Below are 22,888 nucleotides of genomic sequence, written 5' to 3'. Positions count from 1 at the left end.
CTCAAAGTACATGACATTTTGGTAAAGGTCTAATGACCTATGGATGCCCCCAAACCAGAATATGTAACCTTAATGATTTCCAACCTAGCTAAAACACGGTTTTGTTACATTTTAAATTCTGTTCATTTAGAAAAGATTCAACTTTTCTCCAAGAAATTACAATGTACCAAAGCAGAGCATTCAAACCAGCATCCTATGTATCATGAATGGTCCAATAAGTTGATTCTATTATATAATATTGTTAGGAGATGACCAAAGACTGGTAGGCAAGGGACTACAAGTAGAATGAAAAATAGTTCACAAATCTAAAGACTTGGTCACTGAACCATAAAGAAATTCTTGATGAGACTTTAGAATATGCTGGAGTGGAGTGTCCTTTAAGCGTTAACTAAAAAAAAATTATAAAATACAAAGCTAGATATTTGCTCTGAAATACAATATCATCAGTCAGAGGTTAATCAGATTCAAGCTAATGAATAATCAGGGTATCGATTAAGGGGATTTAGCTAACTGAAATACTGCAGATATGAAAAGACAAATATTTAGAATTCCATTTATAAAGGTTGCTAGAGTCCCAAGAGTGACAAAATACAGAATGGTGGTTGCCAGGAGCCAAAGAGAACAGGAGGCAGAGAAGGGGAATCTTGGGAATTATGTCTCAGTGATAGAGTTTCAGTTTGCAATAATAGTTCTGAGATGGATGGTGTTGGTGGCTGAACAGGTTGACTATAAATCTAATGCCAGGAAGTTGTACACATACAATTATTAAAATGGTAAACATTAGGTCACATATAGAGTGTATAAATAATATACTACTGAGAATCATGTTTCTGTTTAATGGTAAACATTAGGTCACATATAGAGTGTATAAATAATATACTACTGAGAATCATGTTTCTGTTTAAAGGCACCATATCCAATATTGATGAATCAGTATTGAACTTGTGTTCACTGGCAGGTAACACATGTTTAAACAAAGCCCATTCATTCATGTATTTTTCTCTGTAAAATACATCAAAGCCTTATGTGTTGGGACCATAGAAAGCACTTCACTGTTGCATATGGAGAACAGAGACATTTTTTTTTTTATTAACTTGAGTATTTCTTATATACATTTCGAGTGTTATTCCCTTTCCCGGTTTCCAGGCAAACATCCCCCTCCCCCCTCCCCTTCTTTATGGGTATTCCCCTCCCCATCCTCCCCCCCTTGCCGCCCTCCCCCCAACAGTCTAGTTCACTGGGGGTTCAGTCTTAGCAGGACCCAGGGCTTCCCCTTCCACTGGTGCTCTTACTAGGATATTCATTGCTACCTACGAGGTCAGAGTCCAGGGTCAGTCCATGTATAGTCTTTAGGTAGTGGCTTAGTCCCTGGAAGCTCTGGTTGCTTGGCATTGTTGTACATATGGGGTCTTGAGCTCCTTCAAGCTCTTCCAGTTCTTTCTCTGATTCCTTCAACGGGGGTCCTATTCTCAAATCAGTGGTTTGCTGCTGGCATACGCCTCTGTGTTTGCTGTATTCTGGCTGTGTCTCTCGGGAGAGATCTACATCCGGCTCCTATCAGCCTGCACTTCTTTGCTTCATCCATCTTGTCTAATTGGATGGCTGTATATGCATGGGCCACATGTGGGGCAGGCTCTGAATGGTGTTCCTTCTGTGTCTGTTTTAATCTTTGCCTCTCTATTCCCTGCCAAGGGTATTCTTGTTCCCCTTTTAAAGAAGGAGTGAAGCATTCACATTTTGATCATCTGTCTTGAGTTTCATTTGTTCTAGGCATCTAGGGTAATTCAAGCATTTGGGCTAATAGCCACTTATCAATGAGTGCATACCGTGTGTGTTTTTCTGTGATTGGGTTACCTCACTCAGGATGATATTTTCCAGTTCCGACCATTTGCCTATGAATTTCATAAAGTCATTGTTTTTGATAGCTGAGTAATATTCCATTGTGTAGATGTACCACATTTTCTGTATCCATTCCTCTGTTGAAGGGCATCTGGGTTCTTTCCAGCTTCTGGCTATTATAAATAAGGCTGCGATGAACATAGTGGAGCACGTGTCTTTTTTATATGTTGGGGCATCTTTTGGGTATATGCCCAATAGAGGTATAGCTGGATCCTCAGGCAGTTCAATGTCCAATTTTCTGAGGAACCTCCAGACTGATTTCCAGAATGGTTGTACCAGTCTGCAATCCCACCAACAATGGAGGAGTGTTCCTCTTTCGAACAGAGACATTTTAAACAGTAAAATCACCAAGGGGGGGGGATCTCATAAATGAAGAAAATAAAACAGCAAATGGACCACAAAATGGGTACTTGTTTCCATTGTGAGAACTGAATAAAAGAATGAAGATATCCCCTTGTTCAACTTCAGCTGAGAATTAAACACATCACTGGACTTGAATTTCTAACCACTCTGCGTATGGACACAGTGGACTGTAAAACCACCGCGCGTCTTGGGTTTGGGGGTTACAGCTATTCTAAAGAGTAAGAAAACTCACGAATATAGAATCCTCAAGTAGTAAGGGTTGGCTGTATTCTGAAAGACAAAATGAAGCCTTCTAGGAAGTGTTCCCTCAGCCCTGAGGGATAGCTGTCCTCCCTCCTTCCACAGCACAGTGCTTGTTGCTCCCAGTCTGCATCTCCTCACGGGGCTCCCAGGCTTTCCTTGCTTAGCCGTTGTATTCAATCTGTAACACTTCATGACTTCATTTTCTTTCCTCAGAGTGAGAGATTTGACCACTGCAGTCATAGTCATCAGTACTACTCAGAATAGACTAACTACAGCCAGCGGGAACATTTAAGTATTTGGCATGTTGTTACTTCACATTTTCCACATACATTGGTCTTTCCAGACCCCTTTACCGTTAATGTTCCTCCTCTTGCACAGAATAACATTCCTCATTGCTCGAGTTCCATTTCCTCCCTGACAGCCTAGACAACGGCTTGACTTAGTCTTTCAGTTTCTAAACGTAGAAGTTAAAATTTTCTTTCAGTTTTCTAATCTTCCTCATCCCCAAATATGCCGGGTTAAATTCACTCCCTTTTATGATTCTTGACTTAGCATAATATCTGAAACAATAAAAAACTGTTTAAAGGCTAGCAGCTCCACTGGGAGTGGGAAAGAAGCAGAAGAGAAACTGTTTAAGCTGGCTGTGGTAATGATACATTTGTATCTTTTTGTGCTTTCTTGTCTCTCATTGCCGGGTCTTTCTAGGTCTTTACACTACCACGCCCGGGGGATCGTTCTCCCTGGTGTGTGGTTAACTTCTGTTCTTTCAGCTCGCTCTCTCTTAGTTGATGAATACAGTCTTATCACGCTCAGGAGTGGTTTCAGAGCAGTCCGAGTCCTTTTTATCTCTAGCTGCTGAGTTGGTTTTTCTCCACCCTGCCCCTCAGAAGTCCATCGATTCCACGGTGTGAGATGTTATTACCATACATTATATTCCCATTTATACATAATTGGGTTATGACCTCCTTTTCAGTGAGTCTGTTTGTCCATGACTACTCCAGTACCGTGTTGATTTAGTTACTGTTGTGTTAATGCCTCTTCTCTATGCTGCTTTTTCAAATTAAACCTGGCTAAATGAGAACCTTTGACCTTCCGAACATTCAGACATCAGGCTTTCTGAAGCACAATAGAGAATGTAGAGCATTACAGCATTGTGGACAGGAGGGCTCAAACATGGCTTCTTTAAGGACATACTTTTTTTTTTTTTAAGATATTAGGAAAAGTGAACAGTTACAAAACTTAGCCATGTGAAACAAAATACAGACCAGAACATTTCAGGCTAGCTTGCCGAATGTTCCTGATACAAATAAAAGGCAAGATCTTTAAAAGCGTGTAGGAAGTGGGAAAGTGTAAAGTTAGGTGGAAAAGGAGAATGACTATGGTCAGTTTGGAGGTTAAAAAGGGTAACTAGTTTTCCTTGGACTAGGATATGGTGAGAAACTATTGAAGGCTTTTCAGTACCGCAGGGCAAATTACACTCATGAGACCACCTTGCCTACTGCTCAGAACTAACATTTGAGAATTTCAAAATAAATTCAGAAAACAGGCAAACTGTTCTTTGGCAGAAGAATACCAAAGTTTTTGTTTACCTAGAAATAATATCAAGGGCACATTAATAAAGAATATATTTTCTTTTTCTTCTCATTTTATTTTATTTTTATTTTTGATATTAAACTTAATTGACAAATTCCCCTTCCCTTTCTTCCCTCCAACACCTCTTATATACCCTACCCTGCCTCCTTCAAATCCATGACTGAGTATTTTTACTAATTGCCATTGTACGTGTGTGTGTGTGTGTGTGTGTGTGTGTGTGTGTGTGTGTGTGTGTGTTTCCTGTGGCAAGCATAAATAATGCAAAACACTTCACCACTTGCTTGCTGATGATGTAAATTGGGATCAGAAGGCAGACTCTCATTTCCTGCTCTAAGCTGTGAGCTGCCTGGCTTGGGTACTGAGAACCTAACTTGTGCCCTCTGAAGAGCAAGGAGCAGTCTTAGCCATTGAGCCATCTCTCCAGCACCCACTGTATGTCTTAAATGCTTCAGTCCAGCATGGTGAGTGGTTCATGCCAGTAGCCTCAGCACATTGAAGGTCTTGGTTGCAAACATAGTGAGCTACGTAGTAAGCCTGTTTTTAGAAGAAAGAAAAAAATCCCTCAAAAAGGACAAAAGTTTTATTTCCAACACAAAACCAAACACACACTTCTAACTTGGGGATGACATGGCAAGTAGTCATTTGCAGTCTGACACAAATCCCTGTCTAGGGACTCTCTGTCACATCCTTTTTCCCTCTTTGTCAGCAAGTGGTTATGATGCAGTGCCTCCATGCCCAAGCCAAAACGGTCTAAATAAATAAATAATAAAGTATGTCTTTGACCCTGTCCTCTCTTTTCCTTCCTTCCTTTCTAATTCAAACAGGTGGAATAATTAAATATTCTTTTGAAGTCAGTCCACCTCCACATGCTATTCGTGGTTCCCATTAACCTTAAGACAGAACTGTCTGCTACAGAAGCAATGATGTAGAACCTAAAGGAAGGCTTTGGAAAGTCCAGGACATTATTCTGAAGACCAGAAGCTGAAGAAGAGGAAACAATAGCAGTGAGATAAACGATATTGGCATAATCCAATACCCCGATGAGGCACCGTCCATACTGTCATAGCTATTATCAATGTATGCCCATGGAACACTTGTAATGGGGTGACGTAGAATCAACTGTTGTAAACGTTAACTTTATTATTTTTCCTTGTATATCAGCATCGTCTGTTAAAAATACAATCTGGGGGTTGGGGATTTAGCTCAGTGGTAGAGCGCTTGCCTAGGAAGCACAAGGCCCTGGGTTCGGCCCCCAGCTCCGAAAAAAAGAACCAAAAAAAAAAAAATACAATCTGACAGCTGTGATATGATATTGGCAATGTTTAAACAGAACATTTGGCTCAAAGACATTGTACTACTGTTAGTTTCTTATTTTTTTCTAAGTATGGTTATACAAAGTGATTGTTTTTAAGGAACCCAAAGGAAAGCACCCACAGGGTACCCAGTGGGAGTGGAGGTGGTCATAACTAAGAGGCTTCCTCAGCTGTGAACCTCTCGTCAATTACAACAATGACCAGTGTGTCCATGCAATAGTGGCAAGAGTGCTATGGGGGTAACCAGCTGTTTTCTGATTGAATTTAAGGCCGGATCCATAGCATTAAACATGTGCTTCCAATTGTAAATCTGGCCAAGAACTCTGGGTTAGGGCCTCTCACAGGTCCCAGGAGTGAACCTACCACGATTATTCTTGTCAGTGGGCATAATATCAAACTGACCTCTAACTCTGTATCTTTATATCCAATAATTAATGCAGCTCTTAGACCCCATCAGAGAAATTTCTTTATGCGATAGATGGCAGCTAGTGTTGAAACTCAACCCATCAAAGGGCAGAGAAGGAAATAAGTGGTTGTGGCTTAACCAAGATGGGTCATCTGTTATCTTTTTTTTTTTAAATCGGGTATTTTTTTATTTACATTTCACATGCTATTCCCTTTCCCTGTTTCCTGGCCATAAGCTCCCTATCCCATCTTCCTCCCCAAACATTAACTTGAAAATACATTGCGCTCTCCAAAGTTCTTTGGTTAGTGCAATATAGGTTAACAGGTAAGCGACATTCATGTGTGTATGCATAGGCATCCCACAATATAAACTTACAGTAGAATCAAATGGTTAAAGCTTACATAGCATCCTGAATTACAGAAAAAAATAGAATGCTTGGGCGCCTGGCAATGGCAGCAGCAGAAGTTATATAAGGACAAAAGAAGAAAACTATGCACAATTAGGAGAATAAAAGGTGTCTTGTGAGGGGAAAGGTCACTCCAGTCATAAAAATTCTTCCTCAAAAACCTTTGGAAGCATGAGTGGCTATGCTCATATGGGATCAACCTCTAATCCAGGTTCTCAGTCTATGAGTAGAGACCCCGTAGGGATTGTTGAAAGACCCTTCCCCAGGGGCCCCAGATCAGATCCCCTGCATATCATCTGTTCACATTATGATTCATAACTAGCAAAATCACCATTAGGAAGTAGCAACAAAACAACTCTGTGATTGGGGCATAACCACAACATGGGGTGACCCAAGTTAATTTTCACCAGCAGATGAGACTTCCGGGAGGAGGATCCACTACAGTTAGTTGTGTTCCTTTTGAAGGATCCATCTTTAAGCACGTAAGGGAAGTTCACAGATAGCTTCTGCCTGCCTCTATTGTTCCCAAAGATCTCTCAATTCCAAGAGTCATTTCTTTTTTTTTTTTTTTTTTTTTTTTTTTTTTTTTTTTTTTTGAGCTGGGGACCGAACCCAGGGCCTTCGCTTCCTAGGCAAGTGCTCTACCACTGAGCTAAATCCCCAACCCCGTCATTTCTTTTTTAAAGTTAGAAAGTAGCTTTATTTGTTCTAGTGCATTGTCCAGATTCCCCTCAGAACTTCTGAAACTGCTTCTTGCTGCCAGCAGCCTTGGTGACCTTGAGCACATTGAATGGAACAGTCTTGCTCAGGGGCCTGCACTCTCCAACAGTGACAATGTCACCTATCTGGACATCCCTGAAACAGGGGCACAGGTGCATAGACATGTTCTTGTGACGCTTCTCAAAATGGCTGTGATTTTGGATGTAATGGAGATAGTCCCGGCGGATGACAGTGGTCCTCTACATCTTCATCTTGGTCATGACACCAGACAGGATCTGACCTTGGATGGAGACATTACCAGTGAAGGGGCATTTTCTTGTCTATGTAGATGCCCTCGATGGCCTCCTTGGGTGTCTTGAAGTCTAGACCGATGTATTTGTAGTACTGAGGGAGTTTTTTCTTGCTGGTTTCTCCCAGTAAAACAAGCTTCTTGTTTTTGAAAGATTATAGGCCGCATTTTTTGGTAAGCACGCTCCGTCTGAATGTCCGCCATCTTCCCGGCAGCCTGAGAAAAGGAGAGAGAGGTAGGCACACTCCCAGCTTCCTTCTTCCTCCAAGTGTCATCTTTAAATGTATTCTCTGATAATGTCATGCGTGGATACAATGAAATATGATCATGTCTGTCCTAGTTGTTGTTCAACGGCTATGAAAAGATACCATGACTATGACAACTCTTAAAAGAGAAGGCATTTAGTTGAAACTGCTTACAGTTTCAGAGGGTTAGTCCATGAACATCATGGCAGGAAGTGAGGGTGACAAACAAGACAGCATGGCACTGAGAGCTCCCATCTGATCAGCAAGTTGCAGGCAGAAAAAGAGAGACTGGGCCTGGTGCAGACTTTCGAAACCTCAAAGTCCATCCCCAGTGACACACCTGCTCCAACAAGACCACAATATGAATCTTTCCCACTGTAAGTTTTACTGGTACCAAGCACTCAAACATGTTAGCCTATGGGGACTATTTTCCTTCAAACCACTGCAATGTCTACCCCCCTCTGCCCACCTGCCTCCTTCCAGCCCCATCTGGATGCCATCAAACACATGCCTTAATCATGACCTGTTCTTATATTTTAATAACCCAAGTTCAATTAGAGACAACCATATATGTTCATGATGTAAGGCTATCCACTGGAGCACAGAAAGTCTACCCATGGTCACACAAACTAGTGAGTCTTCCTCCTCTAGCCACCATCTAACTGTTGGTAGCTCTTGTGTTTGAGGCTTCATCAGCTCCTCCTCTATCCATGCTAGAGTTTTAGTTGGCTTGATCTTGTGCAGGTCTTATGCAGGTAACCAGTGTTGCTGTGCGTTCATCAGGATGATGGCCATGTCATTTCCAGAAAACAGCCAGGGTGTGAGATGTGATAGGAGTGAGAGGTATTCCATTACTAGGTGAAATTCCCAGTCACTTGATCTCAACACGGTGGCCAGTTGACTGCTGCCCCCTGCAAAAAAGCAAGCATCTCTGACCAACAGTGAGAGCGGCCCAGCTCTAAGGGTATAAACATAAATATTCAGAAGATAATTAGAAAACATGACTGCTTATCAAAATAGCAATAATAGATTCCAGTTCAGCACCTATGAATTTCCCAGCATTGGGGACATTTCCATTTATTCCCTGCTGTGGAGCAGACCTCAAATCCAGCTATCCTCATAACAGCCATTCCACGAGTGGGTACCACTTGCCAGACAAGTTGGTATCAATAATATGCAAGATTCAAGGCTGGGCAAGCCCACTGATCTCTTTTATCCCCTAGGAGCCTGAATAGCGCTTTCTAGCACTATGAAAACTAGCCAGCAAGGAGGAAGTTCAAATGGACTTTTCCGTGTCCTGAAGCTAAAGTGTGCTGTGTCTTCAGCAATCGGACCTAACCATGTAGTCCCGGTTGGTAACCAAGAGCAATGTCAATAGCCTGCACTGTTCTGGAGTCCAGAATGTTCTCGAAAGTCCTCCTACATATGTTACATCTGAAAGATTTCCTGAACTCCTTCAACTGCTGCTTTTCCGTGATGGTTTTCATTCCGTGTTGGTTTTAGGACGTATAGACCCCATAGAGTCTATTTGAATGCTTAACCCAGAGAGAGTGGCACTAATAGGAGGTGTGGCCTTGTTGGAGTGGGTGTGGCCTTGTTGGAGTGGGCGTGGCCTTGTTGGAGTAGGTGTGGCCTTGTTGGAAGAAATGTCACTATGGGGGTGGGCTTTGAGGTCTCCTACGCTCAGACTATGTTCAGTGTGGCACACACTTTCCTGCCATCTGTAGGCCGACATGTAGAACCCTCAGCTTCTTCTCCGACACCAAGTCTGCCTGTATGCTCTCATGCTTCCCTTCATGATGACCATGGACTAAGCATCTGAAATCGTAAGCCAGCCCCAGTTAAATGTTGTTCATTCTAAGAGTTGCCATGGTCATGATGTCTCTTCACAGCAATAAAACCCTAAGACAGGTGCTATCTAATGACATTCTTAGCCTTGGGTTTGGTTGAATCTGGTAGTCTAAGCTAATACAATCTAAAAGGTTCCATCTGGGAGCCATTAGGGCAAACACAAGAGACAGACAACGAATGCCTACTAAGGAGCTAAGGTAGCCAAGATCGATTGCAATTGGGCTCTGGTCATGCCTATGCCAACCTCTAGACAACCTTTAAATTTTTTTCCCCACAGCTAGCATTTTATTCAGATAGCAGTCTCATTACACATGGTCCAAGAACATTCATATAAGAACTCAAATCCGAAGTTAAAGATTGGTCTTCAAACACCATAGCCAACAATGCCGCGTTTGCCTATGATCTCTCCCATATAAAACCACATCCACACCTCAGTGGCCACCAAACCGTTCAGCACAGCTTCCTTCACTGTAAGGTGTTTGAAGCCACCAGCTTTGGCACTTTGAATTTTTTTTTTTTTTCACGCTCTGAGTGGCTATAGGGATTTCACCAGCGGTTGGGGGAACCAGCTCAACCTTGGCGTAGTGCCAAATTGTGGCCAATCGAGGCTTCGAGTAAGTCACGGCAGCGGCTACCATCGACGGTGCCTTCTCCACGAAGTTACGGATGAACTTGGCCATGGTCTAAGGTGGAAGGTTCGTCTCCCCGAACCACCGGCTGAATGTCAGCCCCGTTCTTTAAATTTTTTAACTTGTTTTTTCTTCTCTCATACCTTACGATCCAACAGTTTCTCTTCCTTCCCCCCCAACAACAGCCTTCCTCCACTCCACTCCTCCCACATTCACTCCCTCCCCTCAGAAAAAAGGAGGCCTCCCAGGGACATTGACAAACATTACAGAAAGACCAGGAACGTACTATCACATCAAGGCTGGACAAGGCAACTTAGTAGGAGGGAAAGGGATCCACAAGTAGCCAAAAGAGTCAGACTTAATCCAGCACTGATGAGACCAGGGACAGGGCGAAGACTTTTTTTTTGTTTTTGTTTTTTTTTGTTCTTTTTTTCGGAGCTGGGGACCGAACCCAGGGCCTTGCGCTTCCTAGGTAAGCGCTCTACCGCTGAGCTAAATCCCCAGCCCCAAGACTTTTTTTTTTTTTTTTTTGGTTCTTTTTTTCCGGAGCTGGGGACCGAACCCAGGGCCTTGCGCTTCCTAGGTAAGCGCTCTACCACTGAGCTAAGTCCCCAGCCCCGCCCCAAGACTTTTTAATGAATCTTTTTACACATATACTGGAGAGCCACTCAATGCTGCCTACATTGGGTACAATCCTGGGCCAAAAATCGGCACAGCAGACCTGTGATAGCGGAACCTGTCCTCTTGCCCTTATTGTTTACAATAACCCATGCACTCCATCTTTTCCTCAGTATGACTTTCTTTTTCTCTTAGTTCTGGCTTGCCTTTTTATTTCCCAGACAGGGCTTCTCTATGTAGCCATGACTGCTCTGGAACTCACTCTGTAGACCAGGTTGGCCTCAAAGGTCTGTGCTACCACCCAGCTTGGTTTGACTTTCTTAACTGTGGCCATTACCATGTTGCCTGCCCAGCATCAGGAAGTCTGCTCGGCCATGCTTTGATTCTCTTCCAAGAAATATAAAGTTTATATTCTATTTATATAAAGTTATAAAGGCTATAAAGGTTTATAAAGGCTATAAAGGTTTATAAAGATTATAAAGTTTTGGCTCCTGTATTATCATCACAGTTGATCACAACTTTTCCTAGGAGACCCTGGGAAATTCACAATTTCAATCCAGAGGACCCACCACATCCTCTACATCTTGGGCACCTGGAATCACAGGGGAAGTAAGTTCAAGAAACTCTGGGATGTGAACCGAGGTCCTGCCTACTCCAATCTTTGACGTTCTAGTCAGTTAATCTTCCTTACGGAAGGTTCAAGGTCAGGTGCAACTTCTCTCCAGAAACTTTCATTCACAATACTCAAAGTTCTAGGAGCCATTTCTTAACTCTACAAACATTTTATATTCCTCTTTGCTCCCATATATACATTGATGTATTTAGTCAATTAATCATCAATATATGGATACAACATATAGACTGTTTCCTGAAATTTGAAAGTCACAATAAATTAAAAAAATAAATGTCTCTGAATGGTCCTTCAGTCGCTGCTCTAAACTTTGTTTCCATATCCCCTCCTATGAATATTTTCCCCCTTTTAAGAAGGAGTGGGAGCATCCACATTTTGGTCATCCTTCTTGAGCTTCCTGTGGTCTGTGGATTGCATCTTGGGTAATTCGAGCTTTGGGGCTAATATCCACTTGTCAATGAGTGCATACCAAGCATACCAAGTGTGTTTTTCTGTGATTGGGTTACCTCACTCAGGATGATATTTTCTAGTTCATTCCATTTGCCTATGAATTTCATGAAGTCATTGTTTTTGATATATATATATATAGTATATATATATATACTATATATATATTACAGCCACCAAAATTAGGTAAGATTGATGAAGCTAAGAAGTGCATGCTGAAAGGGACGGGATATAGATCTCTCCTGAGAGACACATCCAGATCATGTCCAATACAGAAGTCAATGCTAGCAGCAAACCACTGAGCCGAGAACAGGACCCCCTTGGGGGGAATTAGAGGAAGGATTGAAAGAGCTGAAGGAGCTTGCAACCCCATAAGAACAACAATGCCAACCAACCAGAGCATTCAAAGGACTAAACCACTACCGAAAGACTATACATGGACTGACCCTGGGCTCCAACTGCATATGTAGCAGAGAATAGACTTGATGGGGCACCAGTGGAAGGGGAAGCCCTTTGTTCTGCCAAGGTTCGACCCTCAGAGCAGGGGAATGTCGGCGGTAAGGGGGGTGGATAAGGGGAATACCCATATGGGGGGAGGGGAGGGGATGGGGGGGTTTATGGACAGGAAACCGAGAAGGGGAATAACATTTGAAATGTAAGTAAAGAAATATATCTAATAAAAAAACCTAAAATATCTCTCATATATATTGTATACATGTAGAGAAATTTTCTATTAAAAAACATTTAAGTGATACTACTTTGGGGGAAGTATCAAATCATTCATAATTAACACTTCAACATTTAGAATGAAATGTCAATGTTTATATCATTTATATATTATAACAGTTTAGCATGAGATTATGAAAGTTGCATAAAATTGTTCTATTATATTAGCAGTGAATTCACAGTGTGAACCATGTGCCTGTTTGTACACACACACACACACACACACACACACACACACACACACACACACAAATGTACATTTGGTTATGCTGCTATAGATCCAGTAGAGGGAGCCCACACATTTTTGTTAAGTTAGTAACAAAAATTTCCTCCTTTAAAAGCTACAGAACTTAGAATGACATTTTATAATTGATACAATAAAAATACAGTAGTAAACAAAAAAATCATACTGCTGGTTATAATAAAAATTGTTAAAGTATAAAAATATGTTAATGTTACTTTTATTTAGAAGTGATTTTAGAATTATATCCTTTCAATTTTTCTCCATACATACACACATACAAATTTACATACATTATTGATATATATGCTGATATTACTAGTTTTACAGAGTGGATAAAAAGAAATTTCCAGCCATAAGCCTAAAACATGCTAGATAATATATGATAAATAAGTCAACTTAAAATTGAATCTTACACATGAAATTAATCACATTCATTTAAACATTTCTTACTGACTCATAACTGTGCCCTTTTCAAGATAAATATAGTGCTTATAGTGCTAAGTACAGGATATTAGTCTCTTCATATTAGTTTCTCTTACTGAGCAATATGCATTTAAGGGTCAAGAGTATTGATGAAGTTCCTTGTAAACATAGCTTTTATTCTCCTGATGTAATTGTTGTCTGGGAGGCTTACTGTCTTCTGCTATCCTAGGCTTAGTCCTCCATATAAACTGATTTAGGCCAAGAATGTTTCAGTCTCTGAGACTTACTGCTGAATAAACTCACCCTTTCTAGCTCTTTCTGAACTCTGGCTCGCTGGTTCAGCTCAACAGCTCTGTCCCAAAGTGCTCTCCAAGCTGAGCGACTCAATCTGGCTTCTCTCAGCTTCTGTGAACTGCTCTGCTTGGCCTCACACTAAGTCTGGAAATTTGCTCTAATTTGACTCCTCATTCTCTCTCTTTTTAAAATAATTTTATCTGTCTTGGATATTTTATGTATTTATATTTTAAATGTTAGCCCCTTTCCCCCTCTACCCTCCCCCTTCCCCCTCCCCCTGCTTCTATGAGGATGTTCCCAATCCCACCCACCCACTCCAACCTCAATGCCCTAGATTGGGAAAATGAGCCTTCACAGGACCAAGGACTTTTCCTCCCATTGATGCTGGACAATGCCATCCTCTGCTACATATGTGGCTAGAGTCGTGGGTCCCTCCATGTGTACTCTTTGGTTGGTGGTTTAGTCCCTGGGAGCTCTGGTAGAGTTTGGTTGGTTGATATTGTTATTCTTCCTATGGCTTCTTCTTTTCTCTAACTCCTGCATTGGGGTCCCCTTGTTCAGTCTAATGGTTAGCTGCAAGCATCCTCATCTGTATCAGTAGGGCTCTGGCAGAGCCTCTCAGGAGACACCCATATCTGGCTCCCATCAGGAAGCATTTCTTGGCATCAGCAATAGTCACTGGGTTTGGTGGCTGCATATGGGATGGATCCTCAGGTGGGGCAGTCTCTGGATGGCCTTTTCTTCAGTGCCTGCTTCATTCTTTGTCCCTGTATTTCCTCCCATGAGTATTTTGTTCTCCCTTCTAAGAAGGAATGAAGCATCCACATTTTGGTCTTCCTTCTTCTTGGACTTCATATGATCTGTGAATTTTTTCTTAGGTATTCTAAGCTTTTGGGTTAATATCCACTTATCAGTGAATATATTACATGTTTATTCATTTGTGATTGGGTTACCTCACTCAGGATGATATTTTCTAATTCCACCCATTTGCCTAAGAACTCTGTGTAGTCATTGTTTTTGATAGCTGAGTAATATTCCATTGTATAAATGTACCACATTTTCTGTATCCATTCCTCTGTTGAAAGACTTCTGGGTTCTTTCCAGCTTCTGGCTATTATAAACAAGGCTGCTATGAGCATAGCGGAGCATGTGTCCTTGTTATATGTTGGAGCATCTTTTGGGTATATGCCCAGGAGTGGTATAGCTGTGTCCTCAGGTAGTACTATGTCCAATTTTCTGAGGAACTGCCAGACCAAAACTAATAGAAGAGAGAGTGGGTAAGAGCCTCAATCACATAGGCACTGGGAAAATTTCCTGAACAAAACACCAATGGCTTATGCTCTAAGATCAAGAATCGACAAATGGGATCTCATAAAACTGCAAAGCTTCTGTAAGGCAAAGGACACTGTTGTTAGGACAAAACGGCAACCAACAGATTGGGAAAAGATCTTTACCAATCCTACATCCTATAGAGGGCTTATATCCAAAATATACAAAGAACTTCAGAAGTTAGACTCCAGAGAATCAAATAACCCTACTAAAAAATGGGGTACACAGTTAAACAAAGAATTCTTAACTGAGGAATATGAATTGATAAGAAGCACCTAAAGAAATGTTCAACATCCTTAGTCATTAGGGAAATGCAAATCAAAACAACCCTGAGATTCCACCTCACACCAGTCAGAATGGCTAAGATCAAAAACTCAGACAACAGATGCTGGTGAGGATGTGGAGAAAGAGGAACACTCCTCCACTGCTGGAGGGATTGCAGACTGGCACAACCACTCTGGAAATCAGTCTGGCGGTTCCTTCTCATTCTCTTGTTCTCCTTTACCTGTGTCTACGTTGTTCTCTGTTCCAACTGTTTCAGCAAAATTCTCCTAGTAAAACTGCCTCCTTCTCCCTCTGTGCTGCTCTACTCTCCCTCTCAATTCTACTGTCCTGCTCTCCACAAACTCTACTGTTCCCTGTCTCTCCCTTTCCTCCCTTCTTGTGAGAATTGGGTACATCCTATTCCGTCAAATCTTTCTCTGATTCGTCACTTCTTTCTGCCATTCAGTTGGGCATCCCTTTCGAACTTGGATCCTTCCTTCTCCAGACAAATGTCCTCCACTGTTTGGGATTCCAGATGAGTACTAAGGGTGTGTTTGTATTTCAGCCACTGGGATTAAAGGTGTGAGCTAAGGGCTGGAAACAGGTTCAGATTTCCTGTAACAGTTCTTGCCTGTCATGCAGAGGCCCTGTGTCTAATGCCCAGTACTGTTAAAAAGGGAACAGTAAAGTCCCTCTGTGTCTTCTCCACACTCCACAGCTCATTTCTTTATAACATACCCGTCATCTCTTACTATTATTTTCCCTCAGGACTTGACTGCTGTGTTGATTACTCTTGTCTAGTAATAGTAAAACACCTTGACTAAGACAACTCAGAGACGAATGGTTCCTTTCGGTTCACTAGTCGGGGGGGGGGGTTTAGAGTCCATAATGGCGGAACAGAGGTAGCATGGAAGTTGGAGCAGAATGCTGAGACACACATCTTCCAGGGCAAACACCAAGAAGAATGAGAGACAGACAAACAGACAGACAGACCTAGAGAAGAGGTGGGGAGATGGAACAGGAAGGGAGGAGGAAGATGACACCAGGTTTTGGAACCTCAACATCCACTCCCAGAGTCAAATTTCCTCAGGCAAAATCATACCCCCTAGCTTTCCCCAAACACTACCACCAACTGGGGACCAAGTGTTCAAATACAGGAGACTATTGGGGACATTCTCGTTCCCACCCCTGCAACTGGTATGCAGACTTTGTTAACTACTTCCTCTAGTTCATTTAGGTAGCTATTGTTGCTCTTCATCCTGAGTGCATAAAGGATGCCAGTGCAGAGATCTGTATTTAATGAACCACAATAGGATGTTTGAAGCTCCAGCGGTAGATTGAGAATGGCCTAGAATGCAGCACGATAGTAAAAATAATAGGAAGGCAAAAGCTAACAGTACCCGTGCACTCACCTTGGCAAAGCCTCGTGAGTCTGACCTCCTGCAGTTGACGCACCCAAAATGTTCTCCTGTGTAGGGAAGGCCAGAGAGGAGTTGAGGTAGGAGAAAGCGCACAGTATTGGTTTCTCTTCACACAAAATTCAGACAGGCACACATGAAGAGAACTTGGGTGCTTTTGTTCGCCATGAGTACTACCATTTCAGCAAAACTATCCGTGCCCTCTTGGCTCTCTGTAGAGGAAACATCCTCACAAAGTGAATCCAGATAGTTTCATTTCCTGTTGCTGTGATGAATGCTAGCCTAACATCATACGGAGAAAGGGGTGATTTGGCTCACAACTCCAGATCCCGGTCCATCACGGCAATGACGTCACAGCTGCAGGAGCCGGAGAGAATGGGTAACGTTACATCCATAGACGGGAAAAGAGATGAATTAACGTGTGTGTGTGTGTGTGTGTGTGTGTGTGTGTGTGTGTGTGCGCGCGCGCACGCGGGCACGCGCCCGTGCGCGCGCTACTGCTTGGCTTGCTTTCTCCACTTTTTCCAAAACAATTATTTTTCCATCATTTTATATACATATATATCATATTTCAATTACATGCACGCACCACTCTCAACATCCAGGTTTCCCTTGTGACTCGCGCTCCGCCTTTCGTCCAATTCTGTGTTCTCCTTTGTTGTTGCTATTAACGACCCTGATTCCAGTTAGTGGTGCCCACTTGCGCGTGGGTTAGGGCCATCTCCTGGAGTTTGTGATCCTGAATCCTTCCTTCACCCATCACCTACAGTAGCTCCTCAGGATGCATTCCTGTCCGTGCTGGCTGGATCCTGTGCAGCTAACTAGAGATGCTGTATGAGTCGCTGTGTGCCACAGCCATGACAGGCTCAGAAGTGACTTAAGCACACGTAGTTACTGGACATGCTTGACGAGGATATCTGAACTAACCACTACTTCCTGGGAAAAGGAGCGACTCTGAACAAAGCTGACACAAGTCGATTGCTATAAGCACAAATATTTCAAAGTCATCAGACATTCGTACTAAGTCCTTGCCTAGGGTGGGCAACCGAACACAATGTCGGTAAGCCTGTTGTGCTGATTAGTTTTACGTCAACTTGACCCAGGCGAGAGTGAGTTAAAAAGAAAGCACTTCACCTGAGCCAGAACGCCTGGACCGCGTTGGCCTATGGGCAAACCTGTGGTGCATTGCTTCACTAAGTGACGGAAGCGGAAGATGGGTGAGTAGGTGGGCCTGGGTGCTATAAGAATCAGGCTGAGCAAGCCACGTGGAACAAACCAGGAACTAGCACTCCCCCGTCGCCTCGCGAAGATCCTGCTGTCTGGCTCTTGGCTTGACTTCCTGCACTGACTTCCCTCAGCAAGATGGTGGGACCTGAGAGTTTCCAGCTGAAACAAACCCTTTCATCTACAAGGTGCTGGTTTTGCTGTTTGGTTGTTGTTGTTGTTGTTGTTGTTGTTTTTTTATTGTGATGTTTCATCAAAGTGATAGGAAGCTCACTAAGACAGCTGTGTTTGTTTTTGCGCTTCTGGCATCTCCTGATCAATAACTTGTAGGGAAGTACGTGGTACTCGACAATGAGATTTTCAGTTATTAATCTGTGCTTTTTGGAAGCAGCGCGCGTTGTCTGCGCACTCAAGTACTTTCGGTCAAATACCTTAAAGAGAAGTGTGTGTGTGTGTGTGTGTGTGTGTGTGTGTGTGTGTGTGTGTGTGTGTGTGTGTGTGTGTTTATAAATCTAGAGATAAAACCGGTTTGTATGTTACCTGTCTCTCGATTTATATTTCAGGGCCGAGCATTTGGTATTAGTGCATGGGCTCCAGCTTCAGCCATTAGGATTATGGCCACCACGTGTGCATTCCAAGCAAAAACAAACAGGGAGGCAGGAAGCAGATGAACTCATGTAAACTCTCCATTAATACAAACATCCAGCTGGTCGTGATGCCATACGCTTTTAATCCAGGCACTTGGAAGGCAGAGGCAGGTGGATCTCGGTGACTTTGAGGTCAGCGTGGTCTACACAGTGAGTTCTTGGACAGGATAGACCACACAGAGAGACTCGATTTCAAAAAGTAAATAAGTAAAAAAAACCCTCAAACCTCTGAGGAAAGCCATCTCCCCACCTTTGCTTACCCTTTGGTCAGCTGTGTGACCGTGTTTATGCATACAGAAAGACGAGAAGAGCATAGTTTAAGCTGGGAACATTGGTTCTTGAATAAATTGAGTCAACAAAAATATGTTAACTAGGATGAAGATAAAAATAGACCTAAAATAAGCAGCCAGCTGTCTGCCAGATACACCAAATTCTCAGCCAATTAAGAAGAAAAAGGGAAGGTGTGTGGGTGGGAGGGGGGGGAAGATGAATGAGAAAGACGAGTAAATCCATGACCCACACCCCTAAGTGTCAGGTATGGCTTTGTAGGCACACTCAGTTGTGGTGACCAAGCGATTATCTGGAGACTTCCTTTTTCTCTCTGTTCTTCTGTCATTTTGGGATGGAAATACACTTTAAAATGTTCTTTCCTCTGAGAAGCAAGATAATCGTAGGAAGCCAAGCTTCCTCTCTCCAGAGTTAGCAATCCCAGTGGGAAGAGCATCTATGTCTTAGTAACTTTCCTGTGAGATGTGAGAGGTACTGGTGGTCGTTGGTATTAGACGGCCATCCCTGAGCCAATCACTGTAGACACAGCATGTCTTACTTACTTCACCGACCTCATCCTCAGAAGGCGGCTCCATCCAAGTCCTGGGAGTTAAGCTGAGGGTGGCAGTTCCCAGAGAGATAGTTGCTCAATGGTGCCGGAGAATAACAGATGCCAGGCAGACGAAGATAGAGAGGGTAAAGTCTTAAATGGAGAGAGAGAGAGAGAGAGAGAGAGAGAGAGAGACAGACAGACAGACACACAGAGAGAGACAGAGAGAGACACACAGAGAGAGACAGAGAGAGAAAGGGAGAGAGAGAGAGAGAGAGACAGAGAGAGAGAGAGAGAGGGAGAGAGAGAGAGAGACAGAGAGACAGACAGAGAGAGACAGACAGACAGAGAGACAGAGAGAGAGAGAGACAGAGAGAGACAGACAGAGAGAGAGACAGAGAGAGAGAGAGAGAGGAGAGAGGAGATTGATTTCCAGTCTTGAAATGTAAGGGGAAAAATGGTGACGGTTCAATGAACCCCCTGTATAATATCTCATTTTCTTTAGTAACAGTTATTGGCACTGTGTCCACAGAGAGGAGGCACACAGCAGCCCGATTCTGGACCTGTTTTGCGCTTCATGAAAAGCATGTGCAGTTCTAAAACTGCAAGCAAAATACCAAGAGGGGGACTTGCAGGAGAGGGCTATTTATAAGGATGCTAAAACCTAGGTCACAGAGAGTCAAAGAGATGCACACTCACAAGCTGACCCTTTCAATGCTGCGACACCAACTCCATGGAGGAGACCAGGACAAACAAACCATGCCCTGCCCAAGGTCATGAATCGAATGAGTGACCAACCAAAGCTGCTGACTCCCAAAACCCATGACTCATCCCTGTTTCTATTTCTGTAGCTTATTTTAGCTTACTGCAACGACTGGTCTGTTTTGTCGTATTTTTGTAAGTGATTGGCAGAAAGTGAACACCGCCATATGTTTAAAAGAGAGCTTCATCTGCCCTAGGGAAGTAACACGCTAAGGAGGAGAAGAACACAAATTCTGGGATGGAAAAGTGGGGCGCAGAGGGAAAAGATCTGTATAGAAAATTTACCCGTAGCTAAAGACGAATGGTGGAGTATACGTCTCAGTGTGAGGACTTGAGTGTTTGGGGTGTCGGTGAGGATATTTAAGAATAAGCACTGTTTTTCCCTTTTTGCATTTATGAGAGACCAGGAGAAAGGATTCAGAATAGCTTCTCCCAGATTCCCAACGGTAACTTTTGTTACATTTGTAGTCTCCTTTCTTTTTTCTCCAATTCATTTATTTTTCTGTTTCTCTCTATATATACCTGTACACAGGCATGCACACACACACACACAAGCATTAAAAAAAAAAACATTTAGGAGTAAATGTAGATATAGTGCTTTGTATTGCTACCTGGCTCAGTGTACATTTGCTAAATCCAAGGATAACTCCTTCCGTAACTACGTCACTATGATGAAAACCTTGTGCTCAACGCTGACACAGTAATGTGTACAGCCTCTCTGCAGGTTTCCCGATGGTCCTGACAGTGGCAAGCACAGCCAAAGAAACTCAAGATCACATAGGTTCATCTTTCACACGTTTGCTTTCTTATATCAAGGAGAGCCAAAGGCTTTCTTATAGCCCCTAAAGCTGACATCGAAGCGTATAGGACAATTATTTTAAAGGCGTGTCTCTCAAATCTGGGTTTTCCTGCTTGCTTCTGATCCGATTCCAGTTACAAACTATGGACACAGCTTTGAGAGTACCGCAGGAGTGATGCTGTATTCTCTGTGCACCCTTTAGAGGGACGTGCTGTGAATTCGCCCCATTATTAATGGCATTAACTTTGATCACTTGCTAACATGGTGCCTGCCGAGCCTTTCAGTTTTAACTGTTGCTAGAGTTAAAAGCTTGTGAGGTGACAGTTTGAGACCATGTAACTGCCTCGTTAGCCCACCAGCATTTACACGCGGGCTTTTGCATCCATGATGACTCTTGTCTGACCCCATTAGAATGAGAATCTTTTCATTAAACCTGTTTCTCAAATGTCATGTAAATCTGTGTGGACATAGTTACAAGACTTGTGTTACAGAGTGTTCCTCATAATCTCGGGAAATGTTTAAGCGCTGGGATATAGAGGTGGAATATCATTTTTATATCCCTAACAGTTAAAGGCAGTGATACCCAAGGAGTGTGTCTTAAGGGGGAGTAAAAAATGACTTGTGATAGTTTGTAGCATTTGATGCAATATTAAAAATTACTGAATTGTATATGAGAAATGGCAAATTTTATGACACATGAAGCTGGAAACCTTGTTAAAGGTGACTGATTGGTTTCAGACCCCTCGACAAGGGACTGAGGTGCGTATTTTATATATCAAAGCAGACCTTGGTTCCAGGTTCTCCCAGCATCCCTTGGTCCCTACCTGGCATACCCAGCTAGGCTGCCCTTCCCCCCCCTCCCCTCCCCGAGAGGTTCTTCCCAATATAATCTAGACATTTAGGTCTCTCTTCTCTCCTCCTTTATCTCTTCTCTCTTCGCTCACCCTTTCTCTATTTCTCTCCCTGCAGCCCCCTCTCCTCATGGTGACCGCCCTGGCCTCTGACCTTGGGGCCAATGAACTCGCCAGAGAGCAGTTTCCAATAAACCTGCCTTTAATATATTCTAATCTGGATTGGATCGACTCATTTACCATCGGAGAAATAACCTATCAGAAATAAAAGTAGAAAAATTAATTTATGGAACTAATCTAATTAATTATACAAAAATAGCAGAAATCAAGATTACATAAACAAGCATTTGCACCTAAACCAGGATTTTATAACATTTTTATCGACTGGGCACATTTAGCGAATGATAAAGCAGTGTGATCCTCATTAAAAATAATGCATGGGCCAGGCCTGTTGACTTACGCTATTAATCCCCGCACTTGAGAGGCAAAGGCAGGCAGATATCTTTGAGTTCAAGGCAGCCTGGTCTATACAGTGAGTCCCAGGACATCCAGAGCTATACAGTGACACCCTGTCTCAAAACAAAATGAACAAAACAAACAGAAACAATATTCCCTGGATACAATAATACATGAGACTTTAAAATATGCTAAGTAACAGTAGATTGAAATCCATGTCTTTTATGAAATTTACCTATATGAAGGCTGTTGTCATTTAGCATAACAAGAACAATACATCTTGATGGGGCTGTGTACACTTAGTGGATGTCTAGCTTTTGTTTGCTTGCTTATCAGGGTTGATAGTCTAGACTCTTAGCTTTATTTACATGCCCTCTGCCCAGAGTCCACTCCTCCATCCCCCATTCCCTTCTCTGAGAGGGTGGGGTGCTCCTTGGGTATCCCCTGACCCTGGCACATTCTCCTCATTCCCTCCCCATCCCCCTTCCCATCAGTTCCCTTCCTCCCTTTGTCTCCTATAACTATTTTATTCCCCCTTATAAGTGAGATTCAAGTATCCTGGCTTAGGCCTTCCTTGTTTAACTTCTTTGGGTCTGTGGGGTATATTATGGGTATCTTGTACTCTATGTCTAATATCCACTTATCAGTGAGTATATACCATGCATGTCCTTCTGGGTCTGGCTTACCTAACTCAGGATGATATTTCCTAATTCCATCCATTTCCATGCAGAATTCATGATGTCCCCGTTTTTTAATAGACAAATAGTATTCCATCGTGGGCCACCATTTCTATATTCGCTCTTCAGCTGAGGGACATATGCTTATTTTCTTTTAGTTTGTTTATATAGTGGATTACATTGATGGATCTTCAAATATTGAGCCATTCCTGCATCCCTGGGATGAAGCCTACTTGATCGTGGTGGGTGATGTTTTTGATGTATTTCTGGATTCATTTTGTGAGAGTTTTATTGAATATCCTTG

General features: G+C 42.7%; 2 pseudogenes; both read right to left on the bottom strand.

Moving 5' to 3' along the window:
* Positions 1 to 6,954: 6,954 nt before the first annotated feature.
* On the bottom strand, positions 6,955 to 7,436 carry LOC116913690 (annotated as a pseudogene).
* Positions 7,437 to 9,692: 2,256 nt separating this feature from the next.
* LOC116913080 lies at positions 9,693 to 10,031 on the bottom strand (annotated as a pseudogene).
* Between the last annotated feature and the right edge of the window lie 12,857 nt (positions 10,032 to 22,888).

This window comes from Rattus rattus, chromosome 12 (assembly GCF_011064425.1).
Source record: "Rattus rattus isolate New Zealand chromosome 12, Rrattus_CSIRO_v1, whole genome shotgun sequence".
In the NCBI taxonomy this organism is placed as follows: Eukaryota; Metazoa; Chordata; class Mammalia; order Rodentia; family Muridae; genus Rattus; species Rattus rattus.
This window is presented reverse-complemented; position numbering and strand designations above follow the sequence as displayed.